Here is a 20,042-nt window from a genome sequence, read left to right on the forward strand (position 1 = left end):
AATCGTTACTTACCTTGGAGAATAGCTAACGAAGTGAAAAATGGAAGGTTTGCACCCACCGGCGAAGCTTCAGTTGACAGGTAATGTGGCTGAAAATTGGAGGAGATTCAAACAACGTTTGGAGTTGTATTTAGCGGCAATCGGAGCTGACGAGTAAAGTGATAAAATGAAAGCGTCAGTGTTCTTACATGTCGTGGGTGATGAAGCACTGGAGGAGTATAATAACTTCACATTCGCTGCTGATGGAGACAAAATTAAGTTGGATAAAATAATGGAACAGTTTGAGGCCTACTGCATACCTAAACGTAACGTGACATTTGAGAGGCACAGATTTTTCACATGTGTACAGAAAACGGGAGAGACTATTGATCAGAATGTGACTGAACTGAGGGAATTTGGGGGACTGACAGACTCGCTGATAAAAGACAGACTGGTGTGTGGTATTCCAGATAATGGTCTAAGGGAAAGACTGCTAAGAGAGCAAAATCTAGACCTGGGAAAAGCCATAGCACTGTGTAGGGCTACAGAGACTGTGAAGTCGCAGGCAAAGGAGCTGTTCAGTGACAGTAGCTGCAACGTGGATGCAGTTAGAAAGAACGGACACAAACCGTTTAACAAAAAGCGCCAATGTGAAAAAAGAGGCGTGGCCAGCGAACAAAAATGAAAGGGGCAATCGAAAGTCATGTAGTCGATGCGGTACACAGCATCCACCAAAAAAGTGTCCAGCATATGGTAAAACATGCAATAGTTGCAACAAGAACAACCATTATGCCCGTTGCTGTAAGAACCAAGCACAACAAAGCAAGGTCCATACAGTAGATGAAAGCGAGATAGAGGAGTTCTATGTGGATGTTGTGTCTGAAAACAAAGAAGAAAAAAGAGACTGGATGTTGACACTAAAAGTGAATGACATACACATTCCATTTAAATTGGATACTGGAGCATAAGTTAATGTGATATCAGAGACTGATTTTAAGAAAATTAGACCCAGACCAAAGATACATGGAATAAAAGTGAAAGTGACAGGATACTCAGGTACTGATATACCAGTGAAAGGAAGATGCATTGTCAAAGTGACACACAAGGACAGAGAGCACACGCTAGCATTAATCGTGGTGCCAAAGGATGTGCAAGCCATACTAGGTTTAAAAGCCTGTGAGAGACTGAACCTGGTAAAGAGAGTCCTCGTTGTGGAAAGCGAAGGAGAGACAGTCTATGATGAACTCATGAAAGAGTACAATGACCTATTTCAGGGTCTAGGCTGCCTTCCAGGAGAACACACGATCAGAGTAGATAAAAGTATGACAACGGTCATACATCCATGCAGAAAAGTTCCGTTTGCTCTTCAAAAGCAACTGAAGGCAGAGTTGGACAGGATGGAAAGCCTGAACGTGATTCAGAAGATAGATGAGCCAACTGAGTGGGTGAGTTCCCTCGTCATTGTGGACAAAAAGAATGGAAAGCTCAGAATTTGCCTGGATCCAAGAGATCTAAACAGAGCAATAAAGGGAGAGCACTTCAAGCTTCCTACACGTGAGGAAATCATGTCACAGTTTGCAAATGCAAAGTATTTCAGCAAGTTAGATGCATCATCAGGATTTTGGCAGATGAAACTGGACGAGGCAAGTTCAAGACTGTGCACGTTCAACAGTCCATTTGGCAGATACAGATTCCTAAGGTTACCATTTGGCATTGCCTCAGCTCCTGAAGTGTATCACAAAACTATCCATATGGTCTATGAGCACCTGGAGGGAGGTGATACATCAATGGATGACATCATAGTATGGGGAACCACGAGAACTGAGCATGACGAGAGACTGAAAAAAGTGCTGGAAGCAACAAGGAAAACAAACCTGAAGCTGAATAGAGAGAAATGCCAGCTCGGGGTGACAGAACTGACATTCGTGGGAGATATCCTTAGCAGTGAGGGCATCAGACCAGATCACAGAAAGGTGTCCGCCATTGAGAATATGCCAAAGCCACAATGCAAAAAGGACGTGCAGAGGTTTAATGGAATGATCAACTACATGGGTAAATTCATATCCAACCTCTCAGAAAAGATGGCGCCACTGAGACGACTAACTGAAAAGAACATAGAATGGGAATGGAATCATGAGCATGAGAAGTCATGGAGCGATCTAAAGAAACTGCTCACAGAGGAACCAGTTCTGAGGTTTTATGACCCAGCGAGACCCATCAAGATATCATCAGATGCATCACAGAGTGGGCTCGGTGCTGTACTTCTGCAAAAATATGACTACTGGCAACCTATTGCATATGCATCGCGCTCAATGACAGACGCGGAGACGCGATATACTCAAATAGAAAAGGAGCTGCTCAGCATCACATACGCCTGTGAAAGATTTCACCAGTTTGTGTCAGGACAAGCAATCAGTGAAGAGACTGACCATAAGTCATTGATTGCATTGTTCCAAAAGCCACTAAATAGCTGTCCGCTTAGAATACAAAGAATGATGATCAGGCTGCAACGCTATGCATTGAATGTTGCGTACACACCGGGTAAGCTGATGTATACAGCAGACACGTTGTCCAGAGCTGTTGACCCAAGTGAGCCCGCAAACACCAAAATGGATGAAAAAGTGAACGCCTACGTGGACATGATCACAAGTGCACTGCCCATAGCAGATGCAAAAATGGAGCTCATAAAGACTGAGACAAACAAAGATGAAACACTGAGACGACTGAGGAAAAGCATCTTGGATGGATGGCCCAACATGAAGCAAGACTGCTCACCTGACGGCAGAGTACTGGAACTGCAGGGCGGAACTATCAGTGGTCGAAGACATCATCTACAAAGGAAGTAAAATAGTTATCCCAAAGAGTCTGAGAAAAGAGATGCTAAAAAGGATCCATGGAGGACATCTGGGAATCGAAAAGTGTAAGAAAAGAGCACGAGAGGTGATGTACTGGCCACGAATCAACCAAGATGTGACAAATGAGGTGTCAAACTGCACAATATGCCTGAAATATTGAGCAAGCAATCCGGTAGAACCACTAAAGCCACACCCAGCGCCAGACAGACCTTACCAGAAGGTAGGCGCTGACCTATTCGTATGTCAAGGGAAGGACTATCTTGTAGTCACAGACTATTACTCCCTGTATCCAGAGGTTTGTAGACTGTACACCACCACTGCAGATGCTGTGATAACATGTATGAAAGCCATATTCTCCAGACATGGCGTGGCAAGCGAGGTCTTCACAGACAACGGACCCCAGTTTTACAATGCAAGTTTCCGACACTTTGCCAAAGAGTGGGACTTTGTCCACACAACGTCAAGTCCTCACTTTCCACAGTCCAATGGACTAGTGGAAAAATCGGTCCAGACAGTGAAAAGACTGATGTACAAGGCGAAAGACAGTGGAACTGACTTCTACCAGAGCATGCTTGTATACCGCACAACGCCGCTCGAGTGTGGTATGTCACCAGCCCAACTCCTTATGGGACGTCTGCTAAGGTCAAACCTACCCATCCCGGAGAAACTCCTGAAAACAAAAGAGGGGGAGAAAGTGAGGAAGTTCAAAGAACAACAGAAAGAAAAGCAAAAGTACTACTATGACAGAGGAACATAAAACCTACCTGAACTCCACACTGGTGACCAAGTAAGGTTCAAAGACAAAACAAACATATGGACTCAGAAGGGAACTGTCCTGAGTGAAGTTCAACCAAGATCATACACCATTCAGACAGATGAGGGTGCTGTTCTGCGAAGAAATCGTCGAGATCTTCTCATGGGACCAGCCACAGCAAGTCAAAAGACTGATACTGTCGAACAACTTGATCACACAGCAGGTCAAAAGACTGATACTGTTGAACAACCTGATCACACAGCTGAGAAATCATCATCTGAGGCAACAACTCAGATTCAAGGACAATCAATCAGAAAATCCTCAAGACGCGTGAAGCCTCCTGAGAGACTCATTGAGCAAATTTAAGGACTCTTGTTATAGAAGGAAGTAATGTTATCTTATTCTCTCTTCAAGTTCTAGTGTATTTACATATTCCATGTGAACACACAAAGCAAGGTTAAAAAACCTTGATAATGATAATGATAATGTAAGTTCATTAAGTGTTACAGTTAAAATGCAGAGTAATACAAAGAAAACATGTTGTTAGATAAAAGTAAAATACTTTTGTTTTAAGAAAGGGAGATGTAATGATATCAGCAAATCGTGATGGTATTTGCCTGTTTGATTATGATGCCTTACCAGCATATTTGCCTGTTTGATTATTTATGCCTTACCAGCAGAGGGCATGTGAGACAAGCAGTTTAGTTTTAGTTTCATTTTAGATGGCTCTCTAAGATGGTGTCTCCTGTGGTGCTGTTAACTGAGTTGAACATACTTTAGATTAAAAGACATTCTCTTTCATCAATGTGTCATCATTGAACCCAAATACAAATCGATACAATTAGTAGTTCAGCAGGTGAAGAACCACAGTCTAAAGGTGAGGCTCGGTAGCTCAGCAGGGCGAGATAAGGATCAGACTTGCTTTCTGTCGCTTTCTTCAGTAGCTGCTTGAGAACTTGAACACCTTTGTCTGCCTTACCATTTGACTGAGCATACAAAGGACTGGATGTGATGTGCTGAAAGTCATAATGTGCTGCAAACTGTTGCCACTCCTTACAGTTGAAGCACAGACCATTGTCGCTAACGGCAATCCTGGGAATTCCATGTCTGGCAAAGATGGATTTCACATGCATTATGACACTGCTTGCTGTGGTGCTTGAGAGCAGCGCCATCTCAGGATAGTTAGAATAGTAGTCAATCACTATTAGATTGTCTTTACCATTTAAATGAAAAAGGTCCATACCAACCTTTTGCCATGGTGCTGTTGGTAAGTCAGCTACTATCATTGGTTCCTTTGCTTGTTTGTTTTGGTGTTTCTGACATGTCTCACATTTACCGATCATGTTCTCAATGTCCTTATTTATGCCAGGCCAATAAACAGTGTCTCTTGCCCTCCTTTTGCATTTTTCAATTCCGAGGTGTCCCTCATGAATCCTTTTGAGCATGTCTTGACATAAAGCCTGTGGAATGACTATTCTGTTCTGTTTTAGTAATAGTCCACTTGCGACACTCAATTCTGACATTATGTGAAAATATTTTGGACAGGAACCTTTTGGCCAACCATGGTGAATGTTCTCTATTACTGTTTGTAATACTGTATCTTTTACTGTTTCTTCTGCTAATTGCTTTGATTTTGTGTCTGACATGGGCAGCGCAGCAGTGACCATACCCACATGAACATCCACGTCTTCTTCAGTAGAGCTCACATGACTCATTGTGGGTGCTCGGGATAGTGCATCTGCTAACACTATGTATTTGCCTGGTGTGTAGATCAGTTCGAAGTCATATCTTTGCAGCTTCATCATGAGTCGTTGAATCCTTGGAGACATCTCATTCAGGTTCTTTTTTATGATGGCAACCAGAGGGCTGTGGTCTGTCTCAACTGTGAAGGTGGGAAGTCCATATATGTAGCCATGAAACTTTTCTAGTCCAACTACCAAGCCTAGACATTCCATTTCAATCTGGGCGTATCGACATTCAGTATCAGTCATAGACCTGGAGGCATAGACAACAGGCTTCCAATCTTCACCCTCTGCTTGAAGCAAGACCGCACCTGGGCCATCTTTTGATGCATCTGTTGACACTTTGATTCTTTTTGTTGGGTCAAAGAAGGTGAGTACAGGTGTGGTTGTCAGCACTGTTTTGAGTTTTATCCACTCTTGTTCATGTCTTTCTGTCCATGCGAACTCATTTGTTTTATGTAGCAGGTCTCGCAGACAGGCTGTCTTGGCTGACAAGTTAGGAATGAACTTTCCAATGATGTTTATCATCCCCACAATGCGTAGCACTCCTTTTTTGTCAGTGGGTCGGGGCATTTTGAGTATGGCGTTTACTTTTTCCATATCTGGCTCTATTCCTTTACCAGATAGATTATCTCCTAGGAAAGTGACTTGCTGGACGCCAAACTGACACTTGGCTTTGTTGAGCTTCAGTCCATTCCGGCGTATGCTCTGTAGCACTTTAGTGAGTCCCTCATTGTGTTCTTTCAGTGTGGAGCCCCAGATGATGATGTCATCGACATAGACTCCTTCCAGACCTTCAATTATGTGTTCCATCACTCTATGAAAGATTTCAGATGCAGATATTATCCCGAAAGGCATTCTGAGGGAACAATACCCGCCAAATGGTGTGTTGAAGGTACAGTATTTGGTGCTCTCTTCATCCAGTTTTAGTTGCTAAAATCCTTGTGAGGCATCGAGCTTTGTAAAGTATCTGGCACCTGACATTTCACTGGTGGTTTCTTCTCGCTTGGGAATCTGGTAGTGTTCACGTTTTATGTTTGCATTTAAGTCCTTTGGATCCATGCATATTCTTAGATCATTGTTCTTTTTCTTTACACATACCATGGAGTTAACCCAGTCTGTTGGCTCTTCGACTTTCCTGATGACTCCTAGTGTGGACATTCTGTCCAGTTCATTCTTGAGCCGGTCACGCAGGGGTGCTGGAACTCTTCATGGAGCATGTACCACTGGCTGAGCATTCTCCTTTAGCTGTATCTTGTAAGTGAATGGTAGAACTCCAAATCCTTTGAACACATCCTGGAAATTATTCACTACAGAATCCACCGAGTCATCTGGTCTGCTTATGGCACAGTTTATACGGTAGACTCTCTTGACCAGTTCTAAGTCCTCACAAGCTTTGTCACCCAGCAGTGAATCAAGTCTTTCAGCCACAACAGAAAACATGAGATGATGCACTTTGTCTTTGACTGTCACTTTAAGTCTGCATACACCAAAGCTATCTATTTTTTGTCCATTATAGTCCTTCAGTAGCACTGACTTTTTCTGTATTTTGGGCTTTTCTTTCATATTTGTTAATGTCACTCATACTGATTTAGTTTGCTTTTGCCCCAGTGTCTAGTTTCAAGGTAACTAATGCTCCATTTACCTGCAGTGGGATCATCCATTTGTCCTCTTTTACTGCATTAACTTTATGTTCAGCATTGTCCATTTCTGAGGGCTGCATATTTTCTGTATCCTTTTTGATGTTGTCACATGACACCATTCCTACAAAAAATGTCTCACTTAAATCAGTGTCCTCAATTACATTAACTCGTTGCCCTTTCTTAGTTTTTACTTTTGAAAAGCATTGTTTGGCAAAGTGATTCTTTCCATTACACTTTGTGCACATTTTTCCAAACGCTGGGCATTGTCTTAACTGGTGTTTGTAACCACAGCATTTACAATTAAAAATGTCATCCTCCGATTGCTTTTCATTTCTGTTCTGCCCACGTTTCTTCCCCTTGTAGGACACAGCACCGACAGCAGCATTATCACTCATTACAATCGCATCATTATTGATTTCACTGAAAGTCTTCTCGTGCTTTTGAGCTAGCTCACTGGCTTGGCATATTTTCACTGCATTTTCCAAATTTAGTTCGGTTTCTCTCAACAGACGTTCCCTGACTTTTTTATCATGAATACCAAACACAATCTGGTCACGAATCATGGATGCTTTGAGCTCAGAGAAATTACATGTCTGTGCTTTCAGTTTCAGATCAGTTATAAAGCTATCAAAAGTCTCATTTTGCTGCTGTGTCCTTGAACAGAACATGTATCTTTCATAGGTCTCATTCTTTTTGGGAGAACAATGTGCATCAGATTTCTTTAGCACATCGTCTAATTTGTCTCTGTTCTCCGCTGGATTAAATACAAATGTATTAAATACCTCTATCGCCTGTGGGCCTGCAACTGTAAGCAGCAACGCTATCTTCCTTGCGTCTGGCTTCGTACCGAATCCGATGGCTGCAATATAGAGTTTGAATTGTTGTTTAAGAGTCTGCCAATTGTAGTCGATGTTTCCTGTGAGTTTCAAACGCTCTGGTGGCTTCAAATTCTCCATGTCGCTTTTCACAATTTTCAGCAGATCTTCACCATCCTGGTACCATCTTATGTTCATTAAAGCTAGACATTCTTATTATGAACACAGCTATCTTCTAGCTAGTCATTTATTCAGTACACGTTCTCTAGGTACAGTATCTGTAGAGATGCAGCATGTGTGCTCCTGTGTGCAGGCTGCCATCTTGGCTGTTGCCTTGTGGGTAGCCTAGTGCCTCATGGGTAATGTAGTCTTAATATCTATACAGCTGGGTAGTGTAGTCTTATATACATACAGCTATATACAGCTCTACACAGCTCTACGGCTCCACCTAGTGCCCACTATAGAATGACATGTTATTGATCATTACAGGATAAAGTCATAGGTCTGGATTTTGTCAGCCCTGAGGAGGCGGGTATGGAGGCGGTACTGCCGGTAAAGTAGCAGAAAGTGGGGGTGGATGGCAAACCCGCACTCATCCCGCCTCCATGCCCTTTTGCCAGGTCCTTCAGGTCCTGTCTCCTCGAGGCGGGAAAGGGATTAAAGCCTTTTAACTGCCTGTTAACAGGCAGAAAAAAGGATTAGTCCCATTTTACCTTTTTAGGTGAAGGCTTCCCGACCTTGGAGAATCCCGCCGGGTTGGAGGAGGCATGGAGGAGGTCTGCGGGGATTGGAGCAGTCTGAAAGTGCGATGTAGAGGTGAGTGATGGGTGCAAGTGTGGAGTGGTAAGTATGTAAGGTGAGTGTTAAGTGTTAAAAAATGTTCACTTTCCTTGGTTTCTGCCTACAGCCTTCATCTGATCTGGATCAGGAGTCCCAACATCTTCCTTGTTGATTTCACAGACTGGCTGTTGGATCCTCTGAACCAACAGTCATCTGAAATCTACAAAGTTGAAAGTTTTGATGAGTCCCGAACACAAGAACTCATCAAACTACAGAGAATGTCAGTGTTTGACAGCTTCACAGAGCTGTCAAACGCTGACATTTCTTCTTTCAAGAATTCTTGACAGATAGCACGTCAGACGTTGATGTGCTCTGTCAGTGACTTCCCCCTAATTGGCCTGCTAAGCCCGCAGGGCGGGCTTAACAAGGTCAATCAGGAGAAAATCCCACTGGTTGGCCAGAAAATGATGGAGGCGGGACATAGACCCAACAAGCAGCAGGCCCGCCTCCAACTCGTCTCCATTGAGAAAATCCAGCCCAAGGAGCATAAAGATAAAGTAATTACTAAAAACAAAGAGAGGAATAATAAATAAAAACTATTTAAACTGTTGGTACAGCAATGTACGTAGTATTCAAAAGAAAATGGGTGAACTGGAGGCAATAATTTGTAGAGAGGATCCAAGTGTACTAGGGATGACTGAAATATGGCTACATAGAGAAAAGTATTGGCAACTAAATATTGCAAGATATAACACATTTAGGAAGGAAAGGGGAGGTCGAGTAGCTGCACTAGTTAAAGATAACATAATGGCAGTAGAAAAAAGAGAATGTAACTAGTAGTAAGATAGATACAGAATCCATATGGGTTGAGTTAAAAGATGAGAAGGAGTCCATCACTCTAATAGAGGTATACTATAGATCACCAAATAGTGGAAGGAAATTGTAAGAAGAAATATGTGGGCAAATCTATGAGGTGAGTAGCAGGCATAGAATAATAATCATGGTAGATTTCAAATACAGGTACACTATCCCTTATCCGAAAGCCTTGGGACCAGCTGAGTTTCGGTTTTCGGAATTTTTCGGATTTCAGAAGGTATTATTATAAGACTGGGAAATTTGTATTTAATGTAAATTTTAAAAGTTCAGGCTACCTCTTGCGACTGTTCCGTGTCTCATTCCCCTTCCTGCTTCTCTGGAAAGCCGGATATCGGCTGACTCCTACTAAGCTGGCCCGCAAATCAGGTCGGGGGTCGGGTGGGGGGGGGAGAAAAGAATATCGGACGGGTCGGGGGGGTCAGGGTCAGGGGGGAGAAAAGAATATCGGACGGGCCGCGGTTCGGGTCAGGGGGGCCGGGTCGGGTGGGGGGGGAGAAAAGAATATCGGACGGGCCGCGGTTCGGGTCGGGGATCGGGTCGGGTTGGGTCGGGTCGGGTGGGGGGGGAGAAAAGAATATCGGACGGGTCGGGGGTCGGGTCGGGTCGGATCGGGTGGGGGGGGAGAAAAGAATATCGGACAGGTCGGGGGTCGGGTCGGGTGGGGGGGGGAGAAAAGAATATCGGACGGGTCGGGGGTCTGGTTGGGTCGGGTGGGGGGGGAGAAAAGAATATCGGACGGGTCGGGGGTCAGGTCGGGTCAGGTGGTGGGGAGAGAAAAGAATATCGGACGGGTCGGGGGTCGGGTTGGGTGGGGTGGGGGGGAGAAAAGAATATCGGACGGGCCGTGGTTTGGTTCGGGTCGGGTCGGGGGGAGAAAAGAATATCGGATGGGCCGCTGCAGCTATCGGATTGTTGGGTTCACTCTCCCGGTACCTCCATCACACTGCCTGGCTCGGCCTGCAATCTCCTACCCAGGAGGGAACTCTGTGACCCTCTGCCCTGCTCAGCGTAAGTCGTGCGCCACTCTGGTCATGTCGTGCGCACTACTTACGCTGAACGAAAAAACTTTCGGTTTTTAGAGGTTTTCGGCTTTCGGAAGTTCGGATAAAGGATAGTCTACCTGTACCCACAAATAAACCAACAGGAAGAAATAGCAAAAAGAGAAAAGAGAATTGAGTTTTTACAGTGTATACAGGACTCCTTTCTCACTCAGTGGGGGGAATTTTAAACCACAAAAATGGGTGGGTTGGGGTCGGGTGGGAGGTTAAGAAGTGTTAAAAATCTGAATCCCAACCCCAACCCACCTCCAACCCGCCCACTTCCGGTTTTAACTTCCAAGTTAAAATTCCAGCAAGTATGTAAGAAATCCAGCAAGAAAGGAATCACTGCTGGATCTTTGTAATGGGTAATGAACCAGAACAGAGAGGAGAAGTAAGAATAGGAGAATATCTTAGTCATAGTGATCACAGCAGAGTAAGGTTCAAGATTTGCCAACACGCTAAGGCTTCTTCGGCAGCACCTCCCAAACCTGCAGCCTCTGCAACCTAGAAGGACAAGGGTAGAAGGTGTATGGGAACATCACCACATCCAAGTTCCCCTTCAAGTCACACACCATCCTGACTTGGAAGTATATCGCTGTTCCTTCATCGTCGCTGGATCAAAATCCTGGAACTTCCTCCCTAACAGCACTGTGGGAGTACCATCACCACACGAGCAGCAGCGGTTCAAGAAGGCGGCTCACCACCACCTTCTCAAGGGCCATTAGGGATGGGCTATAGATGCTGCGCCCACATCCCATGAACCAATAATTAAAAAAAAGATTAAAATCGAGAGTGACATACGTAGGAGAAAGACTGAGGTAATAGATTGGAGAAGAACCAATTATGAGGAAAAGTAAGTGGAATTAAAGAAGGTAAACTGGGAGAAAATCTTGAAAAACAAGGAGACAGAAAAACAGTGTGAAATTGTTAAACAATCAATAGAGTTCAAGAGAAATGTATTCCAATAAAAGCCAACATCAAGCAAACTAATTATGGGGCACTGTGAATAAAGAACTAAAATTGAGGAAAAATTGAAACTAAATAAAAAGACATATAAGAAGTACTTAGATACCAAAGGAGAGGTGGACAAAAGGGAATACAAGGAACCTAGGAGAGAAGTTTAAAAAAAAATCTGAAAGGCAAAGAGAAATTACAAAATCAAATTATCAAGGAATATAAATATAAATAATAAAGTGTCCTATAGACACATAAATAACAAAAGGAGAATTAAAGTAGGGATAGGGTCACTAAAGGATGAGCAAGATAATCTCTCGGTAATGACAGAGATATGCTCGAAGTATTGAATAACCACTTCGCTTCAGTTTTTAATAAAGAAGATAATGAAATATACACTTTATTAAAGGATGAGCTTAAAAAGAATATTAATACAGTTGGGATAGAAAGGGAGAAAATAATTGACAAACTAGCAAAACTAAAAGGATAAAACCCAAGGTTCAGATGGTATGCAGCCATGCATACTCAAGGATACTAGGGAGGAGATAGCAGAGGCACTAGTTTATATAGACAAAAGTTCCATACAAGTGTGGGTTGTGCCAGAGGACTGGCAGACAGCTAATGTTGTTCCTATGTACAAAAAGGGAGATTGAACGAAACCTGGGAAATATAGACCAGTCAGCTTAACATTAGTGATAGGAAAGCTATTGAAATCTATGAAAAGAAGTGATAGGAGAGCATCTAGAGACAGAAAATATAATAAAAATTAGTCAGCATGGATTCTGAAAGATTAGGGGCTCGATTTTGTCATTGGGGCGGGCTGGATTCGTGTCATCCGCTTTTTGTGTTATCCACCTGATTCCAAATCGAAGTGGGAGAATGATGCGATTTTCACATAATTGGGCAATTGAGTTCCAGCGTATGGGAACCCATGGCCCAATTAGTTTTTCAGTCTGAAACTCGCCTCCGCTGACGTCAATATTGCTGCTGCATTTAAGGTCTGCAAGAAGCCTTGTTTCTTCTGCAGACTGCCAACCTTTTGGCCTTTGCTCCGAGAGGGACCTGGAGGCAAAATGAGCAGCGGGAGACCTAAGCCTGCTCCCAGATTTGATGATGTCGCCCTGCAAGCTTTGGTGGAGGGAGCAAGAGCTAGTAAGGAGGTGTTCTTCCCTTCTTCAGGGAGGAAGAAGCCTCCCCAGCAGACCAAGGCTGTGTGGATCCAGGTGGACGAGGAGGTCAACTCGTTGTCGATGATCCGCAGAACCTGGCTTCAGTGCAGGAAGAGGTTTCATGACCTTCTGCGCACTGGAAAAGTGAGTATGACTTTGCCATCACCCTCAATCTGATCCCCATTGCCTCTCCTCACCAGCACTCAGCTTTAGCAACCTCTTCCTCCACATCCCACTTGACACTGACATCCATGCACCCTTACCCATTCCCCCTCTCTCTATGGTCACATTCACCTAACTATTCGACTATGCAGCCCTCACACTCCCTATCACTCTGATGCTATGAAAACAACTTACAAAACACAGGGAGGGCCCTTGGTCTTGCCACCCCACTCCATCTTTGTCTCCTTCTAAGCATCTATGCTATGGATTCTCTACACTCACTCCTTCATTCTCACTCAAACTCCACTTGTCTCCCTCATTGCAGGAAAAGAGAGCTCACAATCAGAGGGAAACAGCAAGGACAGGAGGAGGTCCACCCTCAGTAGCCCACCTCACCCCTTGGGAGGAGGCGGTCCTGGAGATCATGGGACTCGAGGATGATGCGCAAGTAGGGGACGGACAGACGGGTGCATCAGAGAAAGCTGGTGACAGAATAGTTTTTCATCTCTCTCATGGACATTGCATGAGTTACTGATAATGATTCTGAAGCTCTAACAGATGGACTTATGATCATCTGTAGTATGCAGCGTGCATGTAACCTTGGCCTCACATCTCTGACTCTTTCCTTTACTCCCCCACAGGACCATCGCAAGCACCCGTCCCCACTATCCAGAAGGAACAGCCTGAACCTCCAGACTCCTCAGAGGAAGCTGCAACCTCTGAGGATGCAGCGTCAGCAGAATTCAGCCACCCCAGCATCAGCGCAGACACTCACACCTCGGTGCGACCATCGCGAGATAAAGTAGTGTTGTTACCTGGTGTATCACAGCTCACAAGTGAGCATCAACAGATTGAGGACACAGGGACAGCAGTGGAGAGTCCTAGTTGGAGGGCGCAGGACTCTCCCAGCTCGGCTCAGATGCATGTCGACCCTCTGCCTCTGGGTTCATCCAGAAGACAAGCAGTGCTGGAACTCCAGGAACAGGTGCAGGAGTCTCTGGCAGGTTTTGTCTCCAGGGTCGCTGCGAGTGTGGAGCGAATGAAGGAGTTCATCGTGAACATGAGCAGAGCCTTTGTGGAGTCATTGGCGCATGAACGCAGCACCACAGAAAGGATGGCAACCTCCATGGAAAGGATGGCTACAGTAGACGAGAGGATGGCTACGGCCATGGAGGAGCTAAGTCGCCAGAGTGTAGAAAACATGGTGGCCTAGAAATTCAGTTGCGTTTGCGCCCACTTAGGGGCGAAAGAGTGGGTTGCGCCGGAAGTTCTTTACTGCCCGAAATTAAGTTGGTCCCTAACATCGGCGTTAGCCGGTAGCGCTGCGCCGGCACCGATGACGTCATCGGTGTGCGCAGCGCCCCGGTTCCAACGCGATTCCCTGCCGAAGGCCAAATTCAGTTGCAGCCGCCTCGCCCGCAGCGGCCGCAAACAACGTTTGAAAAACGGGGCCTTGCAGCTCCGAGAGGCCGGCGCATACAGGTGGAGGGGCGGCCGGCCGCTCTCCCGGCGGCCGCATGGCCGCACCTCCCTCCCCGGACTCCTGCACCACCCCCCCGCGGCATTGCTGTCTGACTCCCGCGAGCCCGGCACTTCTCCGTGCTGCCAGGCTCATTTGCCGGGGGAATCCAGCGGCGATCTCACGGCTGCAGGCAGCTCCTCCTTAAGAGAAGGAGGAGGCCTGCAGTACCCCAGCCTGCCGCACCGCATCGGGTGGCGCAGCGGCAGCTGGACGCCTGAAATAGACTTGCATCACCCCAAACGAGGCGGTCAAACCCTGCAATAGCGCCCGCCGCCGTCTTGGCCCATCGCAACTGAATTTTAGGCGGGCGCTACGGGAATCCTGGTGAGCGCAAAATTTCGGGCGCAAAATACCTGGCGGGGCCATACCGAATTTCTAGGCCGGTGAGTTTTCAGAATAGACTGACATCTCTGGAGGAGCGATGGTCAGCTTTTGAACAGAGAAACCAGACCTTCATGGACGTCCTTCTGAGTAGGTCTGCCAGTGCAGATATGAGTCCCCATGGCCCCCCTGATGTGCAGCAAGGTGCTCTCAAGCCACTTGCAAGTGCTGAGATGGACCTGACCCATGAGAGGGATGTTGGTGGCAGAGAACAAGGAAGTGGGGGTTCCTCTCCAAGCTCTCACACTTCCATGCCACTGCCAATTCCTTGGTCAGAGCCCCACCAGAGTCCATACCCAACTGAGATCGGCATCTCAACCACAGCCGCAGGAGCAACAGACTGTTGCCGAGCCCTCACAGGTTCGCAACCCCAGAGGGTGCCAGCTAAAGGTGTCGAGACATGAGCAGCAAGAAAGTGAGCAACAGACCTCACATCTGCTGATGCCAAGGGGGAACGACTACGTAGGAGCACGCGTAAGAGAAAGATACTGCACAAATAGTCACAAGGGTAGTCACTTGGGTGAAATGTGATCTTTAATTTTGAAAAGCCATCAGTTGGTTATTGTAAATAAAAATTCTGATGGCAACTGTTGCATTTGTGGCGTGTGACATTTCGCTATTGGGACTTCCACCTTGAGGGCTTAGGATTACTTGCAATTGTCAGTATGGTGGTCAGAATGCTAGGAATCCGCTGGTTCTTGGCCACTCTCAATGCTCTGCTAAGAAGCTGTGAGGCAAATGTGCTTGATTGGCTAGGCTAAGCAAATCTGGCCAAGATGAGTGCGTTCCTTGCATCCCGGGCAGCAATGTGCTCGCGTACTGCTGCCGCTGGTTGATGGGCCTCTGCAAGATGTTTGTTTTCGCTCTCCTCCTCCTCCTCATCTGAGGAGGATATGAACGGAGCCACTTGGTCCTCAGGAATCTGCAAGCCACGACGCTGTGCCATGTTGTGAAGTGCACAGCAATCGACAACAATTCTGGAGACCTTGGCTGCTGAGTACTGCAGGGCTCCACCTGATCTATCCAGGCATCTGAAGTGCATCTTCAGCAAGCCAATGGTTTGCTTGATTATGGATCTGGTGGAAATGTGGCTGGAGTTGTAGCTCTCCTCAGCTTCATTGGGTGGGCTTCTCAACGGCGTCATTAGCCATGTCTTCAGGGGATAGCCCTTGTCTCCAAGTAGCCATCCGTTAAGTTGGTCTGGCGGACTGAAGAGCGGAGGCACACTAGACTGGTGCAGTATGAAGGAGTCATGGCAACTGCCAGGGTACTTGGCACAAACATGCAAAATGTCCTTCTTGTGGTCACACACCAGCTGCACGTTGAGGGAGTGGAAGCCCTTGCGGTTGACAAAAATACCTGGATTGAGATGGGGTGCCTTAAGGGCCACATGTGTGCAGTCAACGACGCGCCGTGACACTTGTTTGATCCTTGGAGAAATGGATGTGATTGTGCACGATGGCAAAGAGGGCATCAGTTACCTGCGTGATGCAAGTGTGTGCTGCCGCCTGGGAGATGCTGCTGATGTCTGCTGCTGATCCCTGGAATGAGCCTGGGGCAAAAAAGTTGAGTGTGGTGGTGACTTTGATGGCCACTGGTAAGAGGTGTCCACCTGCTCCTCTGGGCTCCAGGTCTTGCTGCACCATTGTGCAGATGTCACCCACTACCTCTCGCGAAAGTCGGAACCGCCTTTGGCACTGCTGCTCAGTCACGTTGAGGTAGCTGATCATCTGTCTGTAGACCCTGTTTGGGGGTTACCTCCTGCGCCGACGGGCTGCCCTGCGCTCGCGCCTTCTGGCCTGTGCAGCTTCAGGTGGTGAGCAGCAGCTTGGCGCTCCTGTTGTTGCCGATGCTGTTGGTGCAGCTGTTGTTCATGGTTCTGCTGCCACCGCGGCTGGTCTTTGTCCGAATCTGATGTCCAGGAGGAAAGGAAATAAATGGTTCCCATTCTTCTGGTATATGCCTCAGTTGAGGAAGCGCTCAGTGAAGGTGGCGAGAGGGGTTTCCCAGGAGGTCACACTGGAGATGCGTGTCAGGCTCCAAACTTCCACAGCTATGGTTATGCCTGCTCAAAGTTCCCCCAGACCTGAGACAGTCCTGCCACCTGCAAATGATGACTGATCAAATCTCCTATTTCATGGTGGAGCTGCAGCTGATAGTCAGCAATCCAATTGTGCTACCAACAGGTTTCACTGTCATGTTTCAGAGGAGACGTGCATCACATGGGAAAAGTGTTAAAATCAGATAGGCCTCTCAAAATGGGATTATAGAGGCAATTCAGTGGTTGTTAAGGGCCTTAAGGGCCTATCCCGCCTCAGGACAGAGACGGGATCAGAAACCACGCATTTAGGAAAATAGCTTGGAGGTGGGATGGAGGTGGGGTCAGGCCCACCCGCCACTTTTTGCAATTTTAACAACCCACACGCCTCCATTCCCGCCTCCTCGGGCCTGGCAAAATCGAGCCCGAAGTCTCTCTTAACTAACCTGATAGAATTCTTTGAAGAGGTAATGGAAAGAGTAGACAAGGCTAATGTAGTAGATGTCATATACATGGATTTTCAAAAGGCCTTTGATAAGGTATCACACGGTAGGCTCATGACAAAAGTTCAGGCATTTGGAGTCGGGGCAAGTAGCTGACTGGATAGTAAATTGGCTAAAAATTAGAAAGCAAAGAACATAAGAAATAGGAACAGGAGTAGGCCATTTGGCCCTTCGCGCTGCTCTACCATTCAATAAGATCATGGCTGATCTTCTACCTCATCTCCACTTTCCTGAACTAGCCCCATATCCCTTGATCCCTTAATATTCAAAAATCTATCGATCTCTGTCTTGGATATACTCAACGACTGAGCCTCCACAGCCCTCTGGGGTAGAGAATTCCAAAGATTCACCACCCTCTGAGTGAAGAAATTTCTCCTCATCTCAGTCCTAAATGGCCGACCCCTTATTCTGAGACTGTGACCCCTGGTTCTAGACTCCCCAGCCAGGGGAAACATCCTCCCTGCATCTACCCTATCAAGCCCTGTAAGAATTTTGTATGTTTAAATGAGATCACCTCATTCCTCTAAACTCCAGAGAATATCGGCCTAGTCTACTCAATCTCTCCTCATAGGACAATCCCCCTATCCCAGGAACCAGTCTGGTGGACCTTTGTTGCACTCCCTCTATGGCAAGTATATCCTTCCTTAGGTAAGGAGACCAAAACTGTACACAATACGCCGGGTGTGGTCTCACCAGGGCCCAATATAATTGCAGTAAGAGAGTTGGGGTAAAGGGTAGGTATTCAGATTGGAGGAAAGTAGAATGCAGTGTTCCACAAGGATCAATGCTGAGACCACAGCTATTTATAATTTACATTAATAATTTGGACATAGGAACAAGTAACTCTTTCAAAGTTTGCAGATGATACAAAACAGGAAGAATGCAACAGAATACAAGAAGACATTAGAAAACTTGCAGTTAAGTGGCAAATTAACTTTAACATAAATAAATGAGAGGTGTTTCACTTTGGTAGGAAAAACAAAAACATCACCTACACCGTAGAAAATAAGAAACTGAATGGGGTAGAAGAGCAATGGGAACTAGGGATACAGGTGAACAAATCATTAAAAGCAGCATCGCAGGTCAGCAAAGCAATTACAAATGCTAACAAAGCACTGGGACTTATTTCTAGGGGTACAGAATTCAAAAGTAGTGATGTTATGTTAAACTTGTAAAGGACCCTGGTCAGGTAGTGCTGTGCACAGTTCTGGGCTCCATACTATAAAAAGGACATAGAAGCACTGGAGAAAGTGCAAAAAAGATTTGCAAGCATGGTACCAGAACTGAGAAATTACTGCTATTGGGAAAGATTGAACAGATCGGGGCTTTTTTCTTTAGAAAAGAGAAGACTCAGAGGTGACCTGAGAGAAGTCTTTAAAATTATGAATGAGTTGGACAGGGTAGTTGTGGAATGTTTCCAATTGTGGGAGAATCCAAAACTAGGGGCTATAAATACAGGATACAGGAAACTTTGTGCTATCCGGCACCGACGGGACCGAGCTGTTGCCGTTCCCTCAAAACTGTCGGACACACCAGCGTTAATGTTGAAGCATACGGAGCTTTTCATCTCCGTATCTGACAACAAACACTGTTGTTTAGCAACAGCTTCTAAACAGTCGGCGGCCCGTACCTTGGAAGCGTCTCTGTAGCTTAGCAACAGCTTCAGAGAGACTTTCCAGAGCCTGACTGTTGAAAAAAAAGCCACGAGAAGAAAAAAAAACTAACAAAACGGCTCCTGATTTTTGCCGGTGGCTCGAGCTTGCCGGACATTTAGCCTCCGGATAACACAAAGTTTCCTGTAGTTACTAATAAATCCAATAGGGTAATAAGGAGAAATGTCTTTACTCAGAGAGTGGTTAGAACGTGGAACTCGCTACCACTGGAAGTGATTGAGGCAAATAGCTTAGATGCTTTCAAAAGGAAACCAGACGAGTACATGAGAGAAAAGGGATCAGAAAAATATGCTGAAAGACTGAGATGAGGCAGATGGAATGGGAAGAGACTCATGTGGAGTAAAAACACCAGCACAGACTAGTTGGGTCAAATGGCCTGTTTCTGTGCTGTAGATTCTATGTAATTCTATATAAAAACAAATTAGGCTAAAAACAGAAAATGCTGGAAATACACAGCAAGTCAGTCAGCATCGGTCGAGAGAAAAGACAGGTTATGGTGTCTTGATTGTGCACTCTCATCAGGAATGAAGATGAAAAAAAAGCAGGCATTTTAGCAAGGTGGAAAAAAAAAGTCACAAAGGGGGCGATGGAAAGATTCACCAGTTATGCCAATCGTAGAGAGGAAGTTAATGGGTTCAGTGACCTACAAACTTAATAGAAGAGTGCCAAATGCGATAAAAGATCATCAATCAAGTGATGGAGCAACATGAAAAGGACAAATAGTATACATTGGCAGACAATGGGTAAGGACCACACCAATAAAAAGATGAGAAAATGGGAAAAAAAGAAGAAAGAAAATAAAAAGCTACCTATTAATGCAGCTTATCTGAAATTAAAACAAGTACTCGCAAAACACAATGGGATGCATTTTGAAATTAATCGGATGATAATCGGAAGGGTTCTATAATGGACAAGCAACCTATTCCACCAGATTACTGCCCATGCAGTGAAGTTAAAAATTTCCCCCAACTGTTCCTCCAGTCCTGAGAAAAGACAAAATTGTGCAACACCACAAGCTCAGAGCCTCTGCCAGCATTGTGTTCTGCTGAAGGGCCTCCACCCCAAACATCAACCTGCCTCTCCTCACCCCATACACTGACCAACCCACCCCAAATCACAAGCATCCCTGCTGTAAAGAAAATGGAGGATATAGCTA

This window comes from Somniosus microcephalus, chromosome 7 (assembly GCF_052327205.1).
Source record: "Somniosus microcephalus isolate GS21.2 chromosome 7, FLI_Smic_1.0, whole genome shotgun sequence".
Lineage (NCBI taxonomy): Eukaryota > Metazoa > Chordata > Chondrichthyes > Squaliformes > Somniosidae > Somniosus > Somniosus microcephalus.